The following is a 19,337-nucleotide window of genomic DNA, read 5'->3' on the forward strand; positions in this document are numbered from 1 at the left end:
TAGATAATTCCCATTAGGGACTTTTTACCCTTACAATTTCTCATGTAAGGCTCGAAGTGGTCTGTTCATTTTCTTTCCGTTCTTGGGGCAGTTTGTCTTCTGCTGGCAAATGAATAACATTGACCTTTTTTCCACCTTTCACAAAGCTCATTGTAGTCTGCAAAATATTATTTTTAAACTCTTGGAATGACATGGTAAATTTGACGCTGCAAAATAGAATTGTTCTGCTGATCAAACAGCACCTGTACAAAATAGTATGTTTCATATCGGCACGGTGGCATAGCGGTGGAGCTACGGCCTTACAGCGCTGGAGACCCGTGTTCGATTCTGACTATGGGTGCTGTCTGTACACTCTCCAAAGACGTACAGGTTTGTAGGTTAATTGGCTTGGTGTAAATGTAAAATTGTCCCTAATGTGTGTAGGGTAGTGTTAATGTACAGGATCTTTGGTCGGTGCGGACTCGGTGGGCCAAAGGGCCTGTTTCCGCTCTGCATCTTTAAACTAAACTAAATATTAAGGACCATTCATCAGTGGTAGGCCTAAAAAGTACTTTCCTCTCTCTCTGCATGAATACCACTTAACCTACCGTGTGCTGACAGCATTCCCTGGTGTTGTTTTGGATTTCAGCATCTGCAATTTTCTGCTTCAACTGCTGGAAAATAGTTTTAAGTTTCATATTAATTAACAGATTTTATTGGAATTGAATTTTTATAAATAATTCAGGGCTTCTTTCATTAGATTTCAATTTAATTTTTTTTCTCTCTTGCTTTCATTCCCTTCTTTGTTCATGACCTGGCATTGAATGAACTATATTCTACATGATGTTTTCTGATTCAAACATGCAGGTCCAGTCTTATGAATTAATTTGTTGAACCCGTGCACTCTCTTTACCATATAGTCTCTGCAGGGTGATGTGTAGAAATAGTTTTCTAACCGTTGAAGCCTCCGATTGGAGAATCGCACAGTTAAATCTGCAGGGCAAGGTAAACGCCGTGAATGACTATTATTGTTTGTTTGATAAAGGACCAATTTTTCCTCGTTCTTTTGCCAACTACTTTTAAAACTTTTTTCTTGATACTGAACCCCATGACAATGGATACGGTATCTTCTCAATTTTGAAGAAGTCAGCTAATTGTCATTTCCACAGCATCTATTGTTACAAGCTTCCCCTCCCCCTTTCCTTTGTGCTCTATGGGAAACCATTTCACTTCTGCTTAGCAACAATTACTAACAGCCGAGCTGTGAAAAGACCTATGACTGGAAGAGTAACAAGCATGAACGAGCATCCTGATGATCAGTGGCAGAGAGTACACTATTGCTGCTGACTGGTAGCTTCTGTTAAATTGTTTATTTAACAGGAGGCCAAATAAAACAGTATAAATGAGTGAATTTAAGCATGTAAAATATGTCATTTATATAATGGCTGGGGAGGAAAATAAAGTTTTTAGCTAGAATAATACTGGAGTATATGGTTAATATCACCACTCAAATTCAAATTTACTAAATTAGCTTTGATGCAATTTAATATAAATGTCAGTGGTGGGTCGTTAAACAAGTTCCCAAAGAAACTTTCAAGAAGGGGATCAAATCACTAACAAGCCTTGCACCAAGATTTTGCAGGAAATCAGTAATTTAGGCAATGGTTATGCAAACTTTGGAAAGCAAGTTTCTATTTGGTATTATGCCATTGTACTGTGTCACCCATGTAGGCCTGGATGGAACAACAAACTGAACACATTTATCTCATTTTAATCTGACCGTCCATAAATTGTGAAGGTTTTTTTTGCCTTTATATTTAAGCCATTTGATGTTTGCTGTTGATGCAGATTCTCAATCATTTACAGAAAGCATTGGAGTTTATTGCTTCCCTGCCTTGCAGTTAGTTCATCATCTTGAGCTATCTACCTCTTCATGATATTTTTATTTTATTTTCCAAATACTTACAAATATTCCCTTTTGGGTAATCTCTATCTAAAATAGCTTATGGTGGAGCATTCAATGATCTAATAACTCTTTATGAAAACGATTGTGATAATCCTGAGAGACAATAGACAATAGGTGCAGGAGGAGGCCATTCGTCCCTTCGAGCCAGCACCGCCATTCAATGTGATCATGGCTGATCATTCTCAATCAGTACCCCGTTCCTGCCTTCTCCCCATACTCCCTGACTCCGCTATCCTTAAGAGCTCTATCTAGCTCTCTCTTGAATGCATTCAGGGAATTGGCCTCCACTGCCTTCTGAGGCAGAGAATGCCACAGATTCACAACTCTCTGACTGAAAAAGCTTTTCCTCATCTCAGTACAGGTGTTATTAATTCAGTGACTGTCACTTCCCACATTATTCCATACAACTTGCTATCCAGTTATCACTTTGCGTGTGTTTTCTGGCAAATAAGTTCATACGTTCTAGGAGCAAATTAGGCCATTCGGCCCATCAAGTCTACTCCACCATTCAAACATTGCTGATCTTTCCCTCTCAACTGCATTCTCCTGCCACAGCCCCATAACCCCTGACTCTGGTATTAATTAAAAAATTGTCAATCTCCCCCTTTAAAATATCCTTTGACATGGCCTTCATAGCCATCCAAAGTTGTTCCAATTGTGATTTTTGTTTTTGTTGCTGAAAATTGACAATTGTTGCTTCCTTTGAATTTGGTTTTCTCTCACACAAATTCTATAAGAGTGAATTTTCATTCCATACCTGAAATATTTTTAGTGGATTCCATAAGGGCGAATTAATGTCTGCCATAACATGGAGATACATTGTACCTTTCAGTGCTTTGGGATATCCATGAGGAAGTTGTGGTTGAAAAACCTAAAGACTGCAAATGCTGGGAAGCTGAAATACCTGTAAAATACTAAATATTGGGTATACTCGCAAATCAGACAGCAGCTGTGGAGTGAAACAGGATTATCACTTAAGGCGAATTAACATCAGGAAAATGTTTCTGTGTTTTACACTCTATAATACAAGCCTGTCTTTTCATTATAAAATCGTGGTTCAAGTGTTTTGCAATTCCATGCTATGTTTTGAATTCATCCAGTTTAATTGTTACAACAAATAGGCCCATTCATCCCATAATTTCCATGTTAGTCCTTGGCAGTACATTGAAGATATCCTCATTCTTTAAGAAACGGGGGTTCCCCTCTTCCATTACAGATGAGGCTCTCACTAGGATCCCCTTGATATCCCGCAGCCCCGCTCTTACTCCCCCTCCCCGTTCGTAACAAGGACAGAGTCCCCCTTGTTCTCGCCTTCCACCCCATCAGCTGTCGCATACAGCTTATAATCCTCCAACATTTTCGCCACCTCCAAAGGGATCCCACTACTGGCCACATCTTCCCATCTCCACTCTTTTCTGCTTTCCGCAGAGACCGTTCCCCCCGCAACTCCCTGGTCAACTCGTCTCTTCCCACCCAAACCACCCCCTCCCCAGATATTTTCCCCTACAACCACAGGAAATGCAACACCCGTCCCTTTATCTCCCCCCTCGACTCCATCCAAGGACTCTGACAGTCTTTCCAAGTGAGGCAGAGGTTCACTTGCACCTCCTCGAACTTCATCTACTGTATCCGCTGTTCCAGGTGTCAACTCCTGTTCATCGACGAGACCAAGCGCAGGCTCGGCGATCATTTCTCTGAACATCTCCGCTCAGTCCGCCTAACCTATCTGATCTCCCGGTTGCTCAGCACTTTAACTCCCCCTCCCATTCCCAATCTGACCTTTCTGTCCTGGGCCTCCTCCATTGTCAGAGTGAGGCACAGCGCAAATTGGAGGAACAACACCTCATATTTCACTTGGGTAGTTTACATCCCAGCGGTGTGAACATTGACTTCTCTAACTTCAAATACCCCTTGCTTTCCCTTTCTCTCCATCCCCTCCCCTTCCCAGTTCTCCCACCAGTCTTACTGTCTTTGACTACATTCTATCTCTGTCCCACCCACTCCCCTGACATCAGTCTGAAGAAGGGTCTCTACCTGAAACGTCACCCATTCCTTCTCTCCCGAGATGCTGCCTGCGCCATTGAGTTACTCCACCATTTTGTGTCTACCCTCCAGTTCCTTAATACCCACTACTTATTTCATTGTAGCTCTTAATTTATTTATTTCACTTGTTCTCATCAATTTCCCTTTAAATCTTTTGCCACTTATCTATAGTGGAGATAATTTACAATGCCCAATTAACTTGCCTGATACGCAATATAGGTAAGTATAACTGGCCAATAATTCTCTCCGTCACCTTGCGGCAAATCCCAACTGCCCTTTACATCAACATTTAATGAGTGTTAAATATTATCATTAAATACTGAAGCTTTTTAATATTGCCACTATTATTTCTACCACTCTTGTGCGCTGTTCATTTCTCATACAATTATTCTCATCAATAAAGCAAGTTCAAGTTCCCATTCCAGTATATTATCATATGCATGAGCATAGTGAGATTTAGTTATGATGAAAAATCTTGCTTGAAAAACCAAGACAGGCAAGGACTCGGACAAACACACAAAATAAATTACACAAATTATGCATAAAATTCTAAATCAAAGACTGTGTAGAACTAAGGACATTAGTGTAAAAACATCACTTGAAAAATCAATCTCATAGAAGTGCATGAGGTGGGCAATAGTATTCCATTGTTGAGAAGGATTAGGATCAAAGACCTAATAATTGTAGAAATGTAGCTGTTCCTGAACCTGGTGGTGTTTGATGATAGATGCCACCTTCTTGAGGTAAGAACTCGTATAGATGCCTTCGATGGAGGGAAGGGCTGTGCCCATGATAGGCAGGGCAGAGTCCACCATTCTCTTCAGCCATGTGCATGCCTGTGTGCTGGTAGTGCCATATCAGACCATAATGCCACCAGCCAGGATACTTTCAACAGTGCAGCTGCAAAAGCATTGAATTTGTTATATTAATATTTTCTTTTGCCACATTTTAGGAACTGCTACTGTTCTATTTTTATATTAATATTGAATCTGCATTATAAGAAATCCCTCTTTTGACCACCCTTTTACAAGTTTTTAAAACACGCCATATCCCTATCTTGACCAGTAATGTGAGGTTTTTGCTTTTATTATTTTCTAAATGTGTATTTCTCAGTTTCCTTTCTCACAATTTAATTTCATTTTAAGTGTTGTGTTTGTGCATAGAACATCAACTTATTTTTTACTTATAATCAAAATGGCCACTGTCATCAGGACAATCTTAGCCTACAGTTTGAACTGTTTATTTTCCAATTGATTGATCTAATTGGATCCACTACCATCCGCAAGAAATTAACAACTTTCTATCCCAGCATTTTGAAATTGGTGACCTTCTGAATTTATATTGTATTTGTTTTACCAAGATGTTCAACTTCTCTACCTTGTTTTGTTGAATGTGCAAGAAATTCATTAAGAATAATTTGAGGTGCATTTTAAGGATCTGTATTTCTCGGCCCACTGAATACTGCAGATCACTAATTCAGTTTATTTTGCTATATTTAGTCTATATTTTCTGCATTTAATGGGAGCTAGACAAAATGATGGAGTAACTCGGCTGGACAGGCAGCATGTCTGGAGAGAAGGAATGGGTGACGTTTTGGGTCGAGACCCTTCTTCAGACTGTCCCTTCCTACTGCATTTAATGGGAGTATTTATAGGCTCACTCCATTTTATGGCCCCGAAGCAGCCTCTTTGGACCATGGTGCTGGCAGCAGCTTGCAAAGGAAAATCAGTTTGCCCTGTTCCTCCTACATAATATTTTTCAAGGAGTTATCTATCTTAAAAGTCTGCATCCATTGTTGCTCCTTGTGTCCGCAGCTCTATTTAGATAAAATCTGCCAAACTTTCCCTTTGTTATAATTATTTTTCAACGTTTCCTCTTGTGAACATAACCGTTTGAAACAGGTTTTTTCCTAGTTTATTTGCGCAGGAAGGTGATAATTTGATTCTTCATCTTCAGGCATTTCCTTGTAAAAGGAAACAGTACCTCTACCTGATTTCTGTGGACCTTGAGGTGGTGAATGTGAGAAATGCAGACTTTCCCAAGACCGAGCACTTCCACCACTTGCTTCTGCATGCTCCCAATGCAAAGATTTGAGGTTCTCAATACTGTGTGTGTGCGCGCGTGTGTGCAGTTTTGGTCTCCTAATTTGAGGAAGGACATTCTTGCTATTGAGGGAGTGCAGCGTAGTTCACGAGGCTAATTCCAGGGAAGGCGGGACTGTCGTATGATTGTATTCACTAGAATTTAGAAGGATGAGAGAGGATCTTATAAAAACGGATAGAATTATTAAGGATTGGACACGCTAGATGCAAGAAACATGTTCCCGATGTTGGGGGAGTCCAGAACCAGGGGCCACAGTTTACGAATAAGGGGTATTTAGAACTGAGATGAGGAAAAACTTTTTTCACCCAGAAAGTTGCGAATTTGTGGAATTCTGCCTCAGAAGGCAGTGGAGGCTGATTCACTGGTTGTGGATGATCTGCCATGATCACATTGAATGGCGGTGCTGGATTGAAGGGCCGAATGGCCTGCTCCTGCACCTAATTTCTATGTGTCTATGTCCTGAATGCTCTTTCCCTGCTTCTAGTTATTGGCCAGATATTCCCAGGAGTTGCTGAGGATGTTCCTTTTCTTCAAGGTTGTTCTGAGCACATCCTTTAATCTTTTCCTTTGTCCCCTGTTGGATCTCAGAATACAGGGTCATTTGTGAGAGTCTGCTGTAGGGAAGGTCATATCATTGGTAGGCCCAAAATTTTTGTTGAGTAAACGCATTTAGGGTCTCTGTTCTGGCGATGTGGGCATGGGAGTAGATATTGGCAATAGTTCACTTTATCCTTCCAGTGAATTTGGAGGATTCTGTAGAATCATGAGCTGTATTTTTCCAGTGCCTTAAGATCCTTGCAGTAGGTAGTTCATGTCTCAGAAGTGTATCGGTGGGAAAGGAATCATTGCTTCCCAGTAGATCATAAATACATTGCTAAGTATAAATTATTGATTTTTAAATGCACGTTTCCTCAAAGAACCAAAGACAGTGCTGGCAAATTTGATGAAGTTTACCATCGATATCTGACTTTGCTAAGAGGTCGTTTCAATTCTTGGAGAAGTAGTCCATGTTATCTAGTGTCTTGGATCTTTGTTGTCAGTGCAATGTGGTGCAGTAAATCAGATTAGTAAAAGGCTTTTTCTTGGCTCATTTGTCACCACCAATCAGGAGGGAATGGAATATCCTCCTTAAATTTGGCTGTCCACAGAACCTTGTTTCTTCCTTTCACTTGGTCCACTCCATGATATTACTCCAGACCACACTTGGAATATTGTGAGCAGTTTTGAGAGAGTGTCCCTGGAAGCTGCGTGCACGGCGGGAGTGTCCCGGGGAGCCGCGTGTGCGCGCCGGGAGGTTTACAAGAATGATCCCAGGGCTAATTGGGTTAATGTATGAGGAGCATTTGGCTCTGGGCCTTTACGCGCTGGAGTTTTGAAGGATGAGGGTGTTCTCAATAAAACCTACCGAGTTATGAAATACCTAGACAGCGTGGATGTGGAGAGGATGTTTCCAGTGATGGGAGAGTCTATGACCAGAGGGCACAGCCTCATAATAAAAGGATATTCCTTCAGGATGGAGATGAGGTGGAATTTCTTTAGTCAGGGAATGGTGAATTAATTGCCACAGATGATGGTGAAGCCAAGTCATTGGGTATTTTTGAAGTGGGGATTGATAGGTTCTTTTAGTATGGGCGTTAAAGGTTACAGGGAGAAGGTTGGAGAATGTGGTTGAGAGGGAAAAGTACGTCGGCCATGATTGAATGGCAGAGCAGACTCGATGGGCTGAATGGTGTATTTCTTCAATGTCATGATTAAACAACTAATCTGACACTGCACCTATTCAAGGCGAATGGCGATGTCAAACAGTGCTCCATTATTGCCTCAGTCAACACTTCTCAACATATCTCGTTCCAATGTTGCATCTTCCCTCCATCAAATGAACCGCGGGACCTGACCTTTAGAACTAATAGGAAGCTGTTCAACTAACAACAAAACCTCAATGATTGAGCTCAAGTATGCACCATGCTTGGAGTAGAGTTCAAGCCATCGCCAACACTTTCACTTAATGCATCTGAGAAAATGAACATCAGTCAATATTCACAAGAATTTTTGGTGTCACCTGATGAAGTAAAAAAAAAAACGAAGGAATTCTTCATAAATTTGTGTATAATTCCATCTTGGCATTTTATGGTGGGAAAACTACAATTAAACTTTTTTTTTTAAAAGCAAGCTTATGAGATCTAATGAAAAGCATTCTTTTCTCCAATTCATGTCTGCTGTTGTGAAAAGCATTCTTTTCTCCAATTCATGTCTGCCGTTGTTGTGACTTGCCCTTCATTTTCCACAAGCAAGAAGCACAAAACTGGATATAATAATATTTATATTGATTTAGCAAAGCCTCGGCTTTTGCATTCCAGCTATATATATTTTTTAAATACCATGTTTTTAAAGTGGTAATATCATCAAATTGTCCCTGCCGCTTTTAAATAGTTGTATATTGTTGTTCCTTTTGTTCTGTTGTTCCTTTTAAGCACGTCACTTAATGTTGTGCAGGAAGTATTCTGTACTGTTACCCTCCACTTCATAGGCAGGTTTTATTGAATTCTTCCCAATTGGAGTGTAATGAACACGTTAACACTTATTTCCAATGGGCAATCAAGATCATTAGGAGGGAACAGGATAACTCTTTGTGACCAACTTTCCGACAGAAGTACAGAGTCGGGACTTCCATCTGCGCCAAATTAAGAATGTGTTCAAAAGACAAAAGGCTGGTGTTTGCTTTGGGAAATTATTTTTGGCATTCTTTCAATAGAGTAATTTCTTAATAATTGCAATGAAATTAGCTATGAAATTCACTTTACACAGTGAAACCCACTGCATGAGGCATACATTTCCTCATTTCTAGTTCAAGAATGTGGTATGTGGAATGATTTCTTCAGAAAAATGTGAATGCAGATTGAGAGAGACAGCATGGAAAAGGGCTCTTCATCCCACCCACACTAACCATTGATCACCCATTCAAACTAGTTCTATGTTATCCCAATTTCACTTTTATTCCTTGCACATTAAGGGGCAATTTACAGAGGGTACAAACCTGCATATCTTGAATCAGGGAGAAAGCCCACGTGGTCACAGAGAGAACATGCAAACTCCGTACAGACAGCACCTGAGGTGATGATTGTAGCCGGGTCTCTGCTGCTGTGTGGCTGGCAGCAGGTCTATCAGCTGTGCCACTGTGCTGCCCTTAATTGACTTTAATTGTGGCTTTGTTCTCATCATGCAAAACAGCCAAGATTTAATGTATTCTTTTGTTGAATGTTAATATGTCTCAAAAACATGAAAATAATTACCAGCAGCTGTGAAGCAGCAATTGGAATGACTCCTGTTTCTGGGAGATTCTCACTTCATCTCCAAGTACAGTTGGGCAAAACACAAAGTCCAAATGACCACAACTCCAGCAGGAGCCCCTGTGGCTTTTCCTGACATCAGACATGTTTTTTCATATCCTTGTGTTATGCTTTATCAAACCTTTGGTTGAAGATATTAATGTTTGATCAAGCCTATTGGATAGTCTGTGAAGAGAATGATAACTCTGGTCTTCTGGATGCTGCTTGGTCATTTAGTCTTGTACAAGTTGTCATCAATAGTTGCAAAGTGAAAATGTCAAGAGGCTGTCTGTAACTGACAATACTGGAAAAGGCATGCTAAACTGATGACATGACAGGATTTGTGTACACTTTCCACAACAACCCTCCCCTCCCTCTCCCCCCCCCCCCCCCCCTACGAGCTTTGTGAGCCACATGTATGGGTATACTACTGGAAGTCAGACTCCTGCCCACTAGAGTGAATGGAGAAGCCCTGGTGTTGTGAGGTCAGCGCGTTTGTGGATTTTGCGGTTACAGTGGAGGAGGGTGGATGAAAATTGTGACCAGGAGTGTGGATATGCAGGAGTAGTGAATGAGAGGTTGAGGATTAGATGCAACTGTGTGTGTTGCCAAAATCATTGGATACAATGCTGGTGTAATCAAAGGGTATCTACAATGGACAGAAAGGGGACTTTTTGGCAGATGGTTCCAAGCAATGGCCTTTGGACCTGATCAGGTAGGCTTTCTTGTTTTTTTTTTGTTGTTGCTGAATTTGTGGTGAAGACCTTCCAGAAGAATTGACTGTGCTGTGTAGACTTTGCAGAAATAATATTCTACCATATTTTGTTTGCAGTGTTTCCCTGTATAAATGTACCATATGCAAAAAGAATCTGGAAACAATTTAGTGACCTTTGTACAACATTGCTTTCTGAGAATTCTATCATGAGGCACACATGAATATTGCATTATGTGATAAATTCTAGGCTCATGTCTATTGCTGGAGGCATTTCCTGACAACTGTTTTATTCTGAAACCACCAGTGTATTAATTGAAAATTAATCTTGATTAATTTATAGCAGAGGATTGGTTCTGGTCCAGATAGCAACAAGAATGCCATCAGTTAGGTGATGCATTTTTGAGACCTGGACTCTTGAGGGGATTTCTAGCAACTGCCATATTTTTTGTAAATTTGAACATAAAGGGAAATGTTGGGCTCACTCTAATTTATTTTCTCTTTAGAAAGCATAACATTGACACTGAGAACATGTTTGTAATGTCTGCTTGATATATTGGTGTACAATTGGTTAACCAAACTGGAAAATGTCATGAGTTTGGACTTGAAAAATGTGGGTGCTCCCATTCAATGAAGATTTATTTATCCACAATGCTCAGAAAAGCCACCAGCATTCACAAAGGTATTGTATTGTATTGTAATGTCTTCTGACTTTAAGTGCCTGCTGATGGCATAACTTAATGGTGACCTTACTACCGAATTGTAGTGTAAAGACAGGTCACTCCAAATGTATTCATGGTGGCGTTTCAAGAGGGTGTGGCAGTCCCTGGTGGTGAGCCACGCGTGGTGCGAACTCTTGGCTCGGGGGGTGGGGGTCACGGAACTTGGAATGGGGAGGAGTGCCTGTTGGTAGTGGAGCTCCAGGAGGAGTTGAACTGGTTGGGGGTTTGGGGAGCTGTACAGTGCTTGAGGAATAAAGAAAACTTTGCTTGACACGTGTCCCGCTTCATTGACTTTGCTTGACACTTGTGTCCTGCTTCAAGGGTGCAGTTTCTGTAATCGGGAGTATATAATTAATTGCTGACATAACTAATTATACCAGCTATCATCCAGATAATATTGTTGGGGTGAATTGTTGTTCCTGAATTATAATGCATAGATAGCAAGCAAGTGGTGGGACTGCACAACTACCTTTCCTTCCATTGCTTAACCTGCATGTCCAAGTGTTCAGCTAGTTAAGATCCACATGTTTATAGGTTCTAAGAGCAGAATTAGGCCATTCGGCCCATCAAGTCTACTCTGCCATTCAATCATGGCTGATCTATCTTTCTCTCACAACCCCATTCTCCTGTCTTCTTCCTATAACTAATGGCACCCTTGCTAATCAAGAAACTGTCAATCTCCGCCTTAAAATGCATCTATTGACTAGGCCTCCACGGCTGTCTGTGGTAATACATTCCACAGATTCACCACCCTCTGACTGAAGCAACAAAAACAATCTAGCTCCTGGTTTTCACCCTACCCGTGGATGATGGGGAGAATAAGTTGTCATCCCCAGCCAGCCGGACATTTTGCACAGTCAGCTAGAATACATGGGGCTTCCTAAAAACAAATCAAAATCCCTATTGCCATTTTAACTTAAATCATTTGTGTGAAGGCCCATTATTTGAAGGTTCACTTGCCTACAGGCATTCACATTGCTGGGATTTGTGACCTGATGCCATTAGTGGATTTCCAAGTCTGTTGTGACATTGGACATTGCTTCTTTTGGTTTTATGTGGATATCGATCATCTCGTATGTTTTTAAAGAAATCTCCCAGGTCTTGAGTGTTTAATCTTGAAATGGCATTAAATATCTAGTTTTTAAATCATCATTGTATGAGAGAAAAAAAACAAAGGCAGGGCTCTTTTATTTTGTTGCTAGTCCTCAAAAGTTTAATTGCCTTTTTGTTATTTTTTTGGTTTCAATAGCATTTAATACCACATGCATCACTCAGAACATGCTGAGAAATAACAGAGCTTTGATGATAAATCCAGTAAAATGTCTCCACAACAGGAAACCTGGACTCTTCCGGTACATGATCCTGTCTTTTATCAGGTTTTTAGAATGATAGAAACGAGTTCTGACCTGCTCTGCTGTGCATATCAAAATTGTTTACACCAGACCTCATTGTAAAAGTATAGACATTTGTAATTAAAATTGTTTTGGTTTCCCAGGTTGATAGTTATCATAAAGTCCTGCCTTTGTTGATATTAGAGCTAGTTCGACCCTTGTAAATTTTAAGAATTACATTGAGAAATTTGATAATCTTCTGGCAAGTTATCCCACTCTCACCATTTGAAAGGATTAATGCGGTACAAACATTTTTGTGTTCAATCAATTATGTAGCAAGCTTATAAGTTTAAGTTTGTGTTCCTTTTTCACTAGTTTCACATAATCAAGGCTTCTTTAGTTTGTTTTCAGTGTAAATTAAAGTGCCATGTCAAAAGGCATCCAGTATATTTTGCTGCCCTACAGAAACTAAGTACACCAGCACATTGGTTGGTATTTTGCAGTTCTAAATAAATTGGATAATAAAAAAATAAACTTTAGCCTCATTGTATGAACAAAGCAATTGTACGTTCTACCAACTGTACCGTAAGATTCCTGAGAGTGGGAACTGAAAATAATTATCACCAAAGCTGTGTTTCTCATGATGAATTGATTATACAATGTTAAAGGGATATCCAAGAAAAAACACGCACTACATATTATGGGAGATTGATAATTAAATAATTAAGCTTGCAAGTCAAAAATGTTTAAATTGCCCCCTGTTAGGTTGAAAATCAAAGAAAAACAAATGCTGGAAGCCTGAATAAAATAAAGCTCAACACTTGCAGGTGAGGAAAGAGAAACCCGTTTTGGGTCCAAGACAGGGAAAGACAAGTCAGCATTAAATAGCAAAGTGGATGGGGGAAGATGTCTTACTTGCTGACAGATTGGGAAAAAAATGTAAAAGATTAACAGAAGCGATATTAGCAAAACAGTTTAGTTTAGAGATACAGTGCGGAAACAGGCCCTTCGGCCCACTATGCTACACAGACTAAGGACAATTTACAATTTTGCCACGCCAATTAACCTACAAACCTGTATGTCTTCGGAGTGCAGGAGAAAACCGAAGATCTCGGATGTCTCATTTTTCTGGGACCATCTTTTTTTGGTGATGGGAAGCAACAATCAGTGACCAAGTGAAAATTGTGGATGGGGAGACAGAGAATGGAGGGTGAAAAGATGAACAAAGTCAGTAGGCGAGTGAAGGGGAAGGGAACTGAGCGTGATGTAGTTGCTTCCCTCCTCCAATTTAGAATCGGCAATGGGCTTACCGTTCTTGTGTGTGTCTCGTTAATGGATAGGGGGTATTTGCCAATGCGGGAATGGGGCTATCCCAGAATGCCATCTTGGTTGGCACAGACAAGCTGCTATGCATCCATTCATTAGACTTTAGAGATACTGAGCAGAAACAAGCCGTTCGGCCCACCATGTCCACGCTGACCAGCAATCACCCTGTACAGTAACACTATCCTACACACTTTTCAATTTTTTACCAAAGCCAATCAACCTACAAATAATGTCTTTGTAGTGTGGGAGGAAAAAGGAACATCTAGAGAAAACCCACGCAGTCATGGGGAGAATGTACAAACTCCGTACAGACAGGACCAATAGTCTGGATTGAATTACAGCACCGAGTCTCTGGTCCCCTCGTGTTCTTCTTGTTACTTTATCTCTTGTTGACCCTTTCTCGCTTTCTCTAACTAATATTTGCTTGCTGTCCGTCGCCGTATAATGTGCATGAACATGTCACTTGTGTGAATATTATTGAAACGGGTTGCCGTGTGGCTGGAAATACACTTAACATAAGCATTCAATAGCATTTCAGAGTAGAAAAATCATGAACAATAGAATTGTAGGCAAAAGTGGAGACCTAGCATTTGAGTTCATTTGACAAGAAGCTGGGTGCAAAAGTTAACGTGCAAGAGCTGCATCAAAGGATTGTTTTTCCCTTGGAAGCTACAATAAACAAAGTAGACTATGACCAGGTCATTTTGCAATCTTAGAAAAACACCGAGGGAGATCCAGTTATGTAAAGAAATGATGTTATTTTGCGAATTTGTGTTATTCAGGTGCCCAGTGATCCTGAGGGAATGTCTAACGGGAGCAGTGAAGGAATGTGTGAAAGGGTAGGGAAAATAAGCTTATCTCTATCATTTCAAAGAGTTTACTGATTATATATTCTAAACAATGATGTTTGAACTATTTTGGATTTGCTGAAAGAGGGTTTGTGTTTGAGTGAAGAGCAGAGAGATTTTGACAGGGATTGATTGCTTGTGCAAGTCTGGCCTGTAGTGAATGGCAGGGAATAAACTGCAGATGTTGGTCTAAATCGAAGGTAGACATAAAATGCTGGAGTAACTGCGGGTCAGGCAGCATCTCTGGAGAGAAGGAATGGGTGAAGTTTTGGGTCGAGACCCTTCTTCAGACTGACCAGTCTGGTCACTGGGGCTCGGGTAGCTGGCACATCTCCCAGGCGGTCATGCATCACTACCCACCATTTCAGCCAATATTTTAAATCCATGTAGGATTGAAACTACCACTTGGGTAGAATTATGTGAATGACTAAAGAGCAGGGATTTGGAGGAGGATAAATTGATCAATAAGACAAGAACGTGCATCTTAAGGAAAGTGTAGAAACTTGCAGTATAAATCCCAATCTCATCATCCTGGAGTTTTAAGATGATTGTTCCTTGCAAGTTTATTACGTTTAAATGTATAGTGAATATATGAAGTGTTAACGTAAAGTATGAAGTGGCACCATTTTGATTAGCAGGATGCTTCTTCCTAGACTATTTGTCAACAATTATTCTTCAATCTAGAAACAATTTTTATCCCTGAATTGTTTTCAGGATCTGGCTGTGTGAAAACTGACTTTTGGTTTTCCTGGTGGAACAGTAACATAAACATAGAAAAATAGGTGCAGGAGTAGGCCCTTCGACCCAGCACCGCCATTCAATATGATCATGGCTGATCATCTAAAATCAGTACCCCCTTCCTGCTTTTCCCCCATATACCTTGATTCCTTTGGCCCGAAGAGCTATATCTAACTCTCTCTTCAAAACATCCAATGAATTGGCCTCCACTGCCTTCTGTGGCAGAGAATTCCACAGATTCACAACACTCTGGTAGAAGATGTTTTTCCTCTTCTCAGTCCTAAATGGCCTGCCCCTTATTTTTAAACAGTGACCCCTGGATCCGGACTCCCCCAACATCGGGAACATTTTTCCTGCATCTAGCCTGTCCAATCCTTCTTCATTTTTACATGTTCTATAAGATCCCCTCTCATCCTTCTAAATTCCAGTGAATGCAAGCCCAGTTGACCCATTCTTTCATCATATGTCAGTCCCACTATCCCGGGAATTAACCTGGTGAACCTACGCTGCACTCCCTCAATAGCAATAATGCCCTTCCTCAAATTAGGAGCCCAAAATTGCACACAATACTCCAGGTGCAGTCTCACCAGGGCCCTGTACAACTGCAGTAGGACCTCCTTGCTTCTAAACTCAAATCCTCTTGCAATGAAGGCCAACAAGCCATTAGCTTTCTTCACTGCCTGCTGTACCTGCATGCTTGCTTTCAGTGACTGATGTACAAGCAACTGAAGAAGGGTTTTGATCCGAAATCTCACCCATTCCTCCTCTCCAGAGATGCTGCCTGTCCTGCTGAGTTACTCCAGCATTTTGTGTCTACCTTCGATGCACAAGCACACGCAGGTCTCGTTGCACCTCCCCTTTTCCTAATCTGACACCATTCAGGTAGTAATCTGCCTTCCTGTTCTTGCCACCAAAGGGGATAATGCACATTTGTCCACGTTATACTGCATCTGCCATGCATCTGCCCACTCACCCAACCTATCCAAGTCACCCTGCACCCTCATTGCGTCCTCATTGCAGCTCACACTGCCACCCAGCTTTGTGTCATCTGCAAACTTGGAGATGTCACATTTAATTCCCTCGTCTAAATCGTTAATATATTGTAAATAACTGGGATCCCAGCACCGAGCCTTGCGGGACCTCACTAGTCACTGCCTGCCATTCTGAAAAGGACCAGTAAATTCCTACTCTTTGCTTTCTGTCTGCCAACCAGTTCTCTATCCATGTCATTACCCTACCCCCAATACCATGTGCTCTAATATTGCACACTAATCTCTTGTGCGGGACCTTGTCAAAGGCTTTTTGAAAGTCCAGATACACCACATCCACTGGCTCTCCCTTATCCATTCTACTTGTTACATCCTCAAAAAATTCCAGATGATTAATCAAGCATGATTTCCCCTTCATAAATCCATGCCGACTTTGACCGATCCTATCACTACTTTCCAAATGCCAAGCTATAACATATTTAACAATCAACTCAAGCATCTTCCCCTCTACTGACGTAAGGCTAACTGGTCTATAATTCCCCATTTTCCCTCTCCCTACTTTCTTAAAAAGTGGGGTTATGTTTGCTACCCTCCAGTCCACAGGAACTGATCCAGAGTCGAGAGAACATTGAAAAACGATTGACAATGCATCCACGATTTCTAGGCCACCTCCTTGAGTACTCTGGGATGCAGACCATCATGCCCTGGGGATTTATCTGCCTTCAGTCCCAACAGTTTGCCAAACACCATTTCCTGACTAATGTGGATTCCCTTCAGTTCCTCCCTCCCACTAGATCCTCGGTCCCCTAGTATTTCTGGGAGATTGTTTGTTTGCGTCTTCCTTTAGTGAAGATAGAATCAAAGTACTTATTTATCTGTTCTGCCATTTCTTTGTTTTGCTGCCCTAGCAGCTGTGGCTTACCTGCAGTCTGTCTGTCTTTGTGTTTTATGTTGTTTTTTTGTCTTGATTGTAGTGTTTAGATGCAATGTATTTTTTTGTGGCTGTGCACTATGTGGGGGACTGTAAAATTGTCTCTCCCGAACGGAGACGCGACCTTTTTCTGGGTCGTGCCTCCGTTTCCGCTGTGGCCTACCATCGGCCATGCACCTGGAGCTGGCGGCCTCCAGCTGGGACCACCTGGGGCTCTGGTTCGCAGAGCCCGCGGACCGGACTTGCCATTTGGACGTCGGAAGCTCGCAGGCCTCGGGGTGGGGGCCGACATCGGGAGCTCCAGCAGCGTCTTCGCCCGCCCCTAATCGCGGGGCTTGGGTCGGCCCGCCGCGGACCTTTCACCATCCAGCGCGGCCTGAAATAGGCCGCGGGATTTTCTCTGCCCAGTGGGGGCTTCAATGTCGGGAGCCACGGTTGCCTCGATGTGCAGCGGCGGCATCTTCGCCCGCCCCGAATCGCGGGGCTTGGGTCGGCCCACTGCGGACCTTTCACCGTCCGGCGCAGCCTGGAACGTGGCAACTTCAACAGCCTGACCACGGGAGAAGACGGCAGGGGAAGAGAAAAGACATTCTGGCCTTCCATCACAGTGAGGAGGTGACTGGAGGAGACTCACTGTGATGGATGGTTCTTTTTTTTTTGTTTATGTTGGTTGTGATTGTGTGTGAAATTGTTTATTTTTATTACTCTATTGCTGGACCGTTGGTGACCTTTCATTTCACTGCACATCTTGTATGTGTATGTGACAAATAAACTTGACTTGACTTGTCTCTGACCGTAAGGGACCTACATTTGTCTTCACTGTAAGGGACTACATTTGTCTTCAGTAAATTCAAAAGTAAACTTAGTGCTGAAAAATGCACGTCTTATGCAAGTCTTTTATTGGTCCTGTAGTGACTTCTGTCACGTTGAAATGTTTGACTAATATTTATATCTGTTTTATACTTTGAAAAATAATATCTTTAAAGATTGAATTATGAGGATCGAAAGTGAAAGAACATCTAAACCTATTTTTATGTATTTCGTCTTGCATGTGGTTGAATGGACAGGAAGTAGTATAACACTTGGCTGGAGAAACTGTAATGAGGAAGAACTTTTGATTCCTGAAATAATGGTAGCAGTGTTTAAACGGGATTTCTCAAGCTGGGCTGGATTGGACTTTAAATAGAGCTGGTACCAATGTCCTTGTAGAAAGGTAAGATATTATTGTTGGGGAATGTTTAACACCTTTTTGAGGGGGAGCAAAATCACCAGGTTGAATTGACCTGAGTAACAAGAAGTTCGGAACAGGAGTATAGGAGACAGATTCTGAATAAGTCTCCCATTCTTAGGACCATGTACAGAAATGCATTTGTTGTAGTAAACTTTGACCTGCATGCACAAGTGACCAAATGATATCGTGGCAAGATGCTGTTAATCCTGCGGCCATGTTTTTGCATCTTAAACTCCTATTTTGTTCCCTTGGGTTATTAATCCTTTTCCCTTTCTGAAAGCTATCATTAAATCTATTTCCCTTGCCTTTTCAGAAAGTACACTGCAGATCATAATTTGCTGAATAAAGAAATTTTGTCTATGTTGCATCGGATTCTTTTGCCAATTGGCTTAAATCCATTCTCTGGCTGGTGTTGCTTTCTGCCAAAGAAAACAAATTCTCCTGAAGTCTTGATGAATTTTGAGTGCCACAATTAAATCATCCCTGATAGCATTGTAATGCACCACCTATACGCTCCACATGACATTAACATCTTTTATAAAGTGTTTACTGACAACTGAGGTAAAATTTTAATGTTGAAAATGCCATGATGCGTCATACGAGGCAAAGGGAAGAGAGATTAGTATGGTCAGGAACGTTGCTTTCCTCTTGAATGGATCTACAATTATTAAGCATTGTTTGCATTTGCTCATTGTACAATAAATAAATTTACAGAAAATGTTAGTTTGTCTGGGAACTGACATCTTCGAGGCCCATTTTGGAGTACAGTGATCTTGAATAACTTTCCTGTCCAGTTTGGGAATTATGACAGCAAACTCATTTATGGGACTGAAGAGTTGTTTTTAATGACCAGGAAACTAACTAAATTCCTGAAGACAAAGATGTTGAATTCTTTAATGTAATTTGACATTCATGCAGGAATCAGTCTGCATTGATTGGCCACGACGATGTGGAGAGATTTTGTTTCCTGTATTAACCCAGCAACTATCGATCGTTTCATCAGCTTGACACTTTTTTGGTTCAAGGTTAGCCATTACCGTATCCTTGCATTTTTCTTAGAATTAAAAAAATGTCATTGCAATTATAGTGCAC

General features: G+C 41.2%; 1 protein-coding gene across 9 annotated transcripts in view; it reads left to right on the plus strand.

Moving 5' to 3' along the window:
- The window catches only part of fam110b (family with sequence similarity 110 member B), a 123,588-nt gene that overhangs the window by 21,450 nt on the left and 82,801 nt on the right, over nucleotides 1-19,337 (plus strand). For 4 of the 9 annotated variants that reach the window (XR_013547162.1, XM_078397417.1, XM_078397420.1 and 1 more), the window contains exon 2: nucleotides 14,291-14,347. The exons of the other annotated variants lie outside the window; for them this stretch is intronic. The gene's annotated coding sequence lies outside the window, so the exon portion shown is untranslated. The remainder of the gene's footprint in view (nucleotides 1-14,290; nucleotides 14,348-19,337) is intronic. 9 annotated transcript variants of the gene reach the window in all.

The sequence above is a fragment of the Rhinoraja longicauda genome, chromosome 4 (genome assembly GCF_053455715.1).
Source record: "Rhinoraja longicauda isolate Sanriku21f chromosome 4, sRhiLon1.1, whole genome shotgun sequence".
Lineage (NCBI taxonomy): Eukaryota > Metazoa > Chordata > Chondrichthyes > Rajiformes > Arhynchobatidae > Rhinoraja > Rhinoraja longicauda.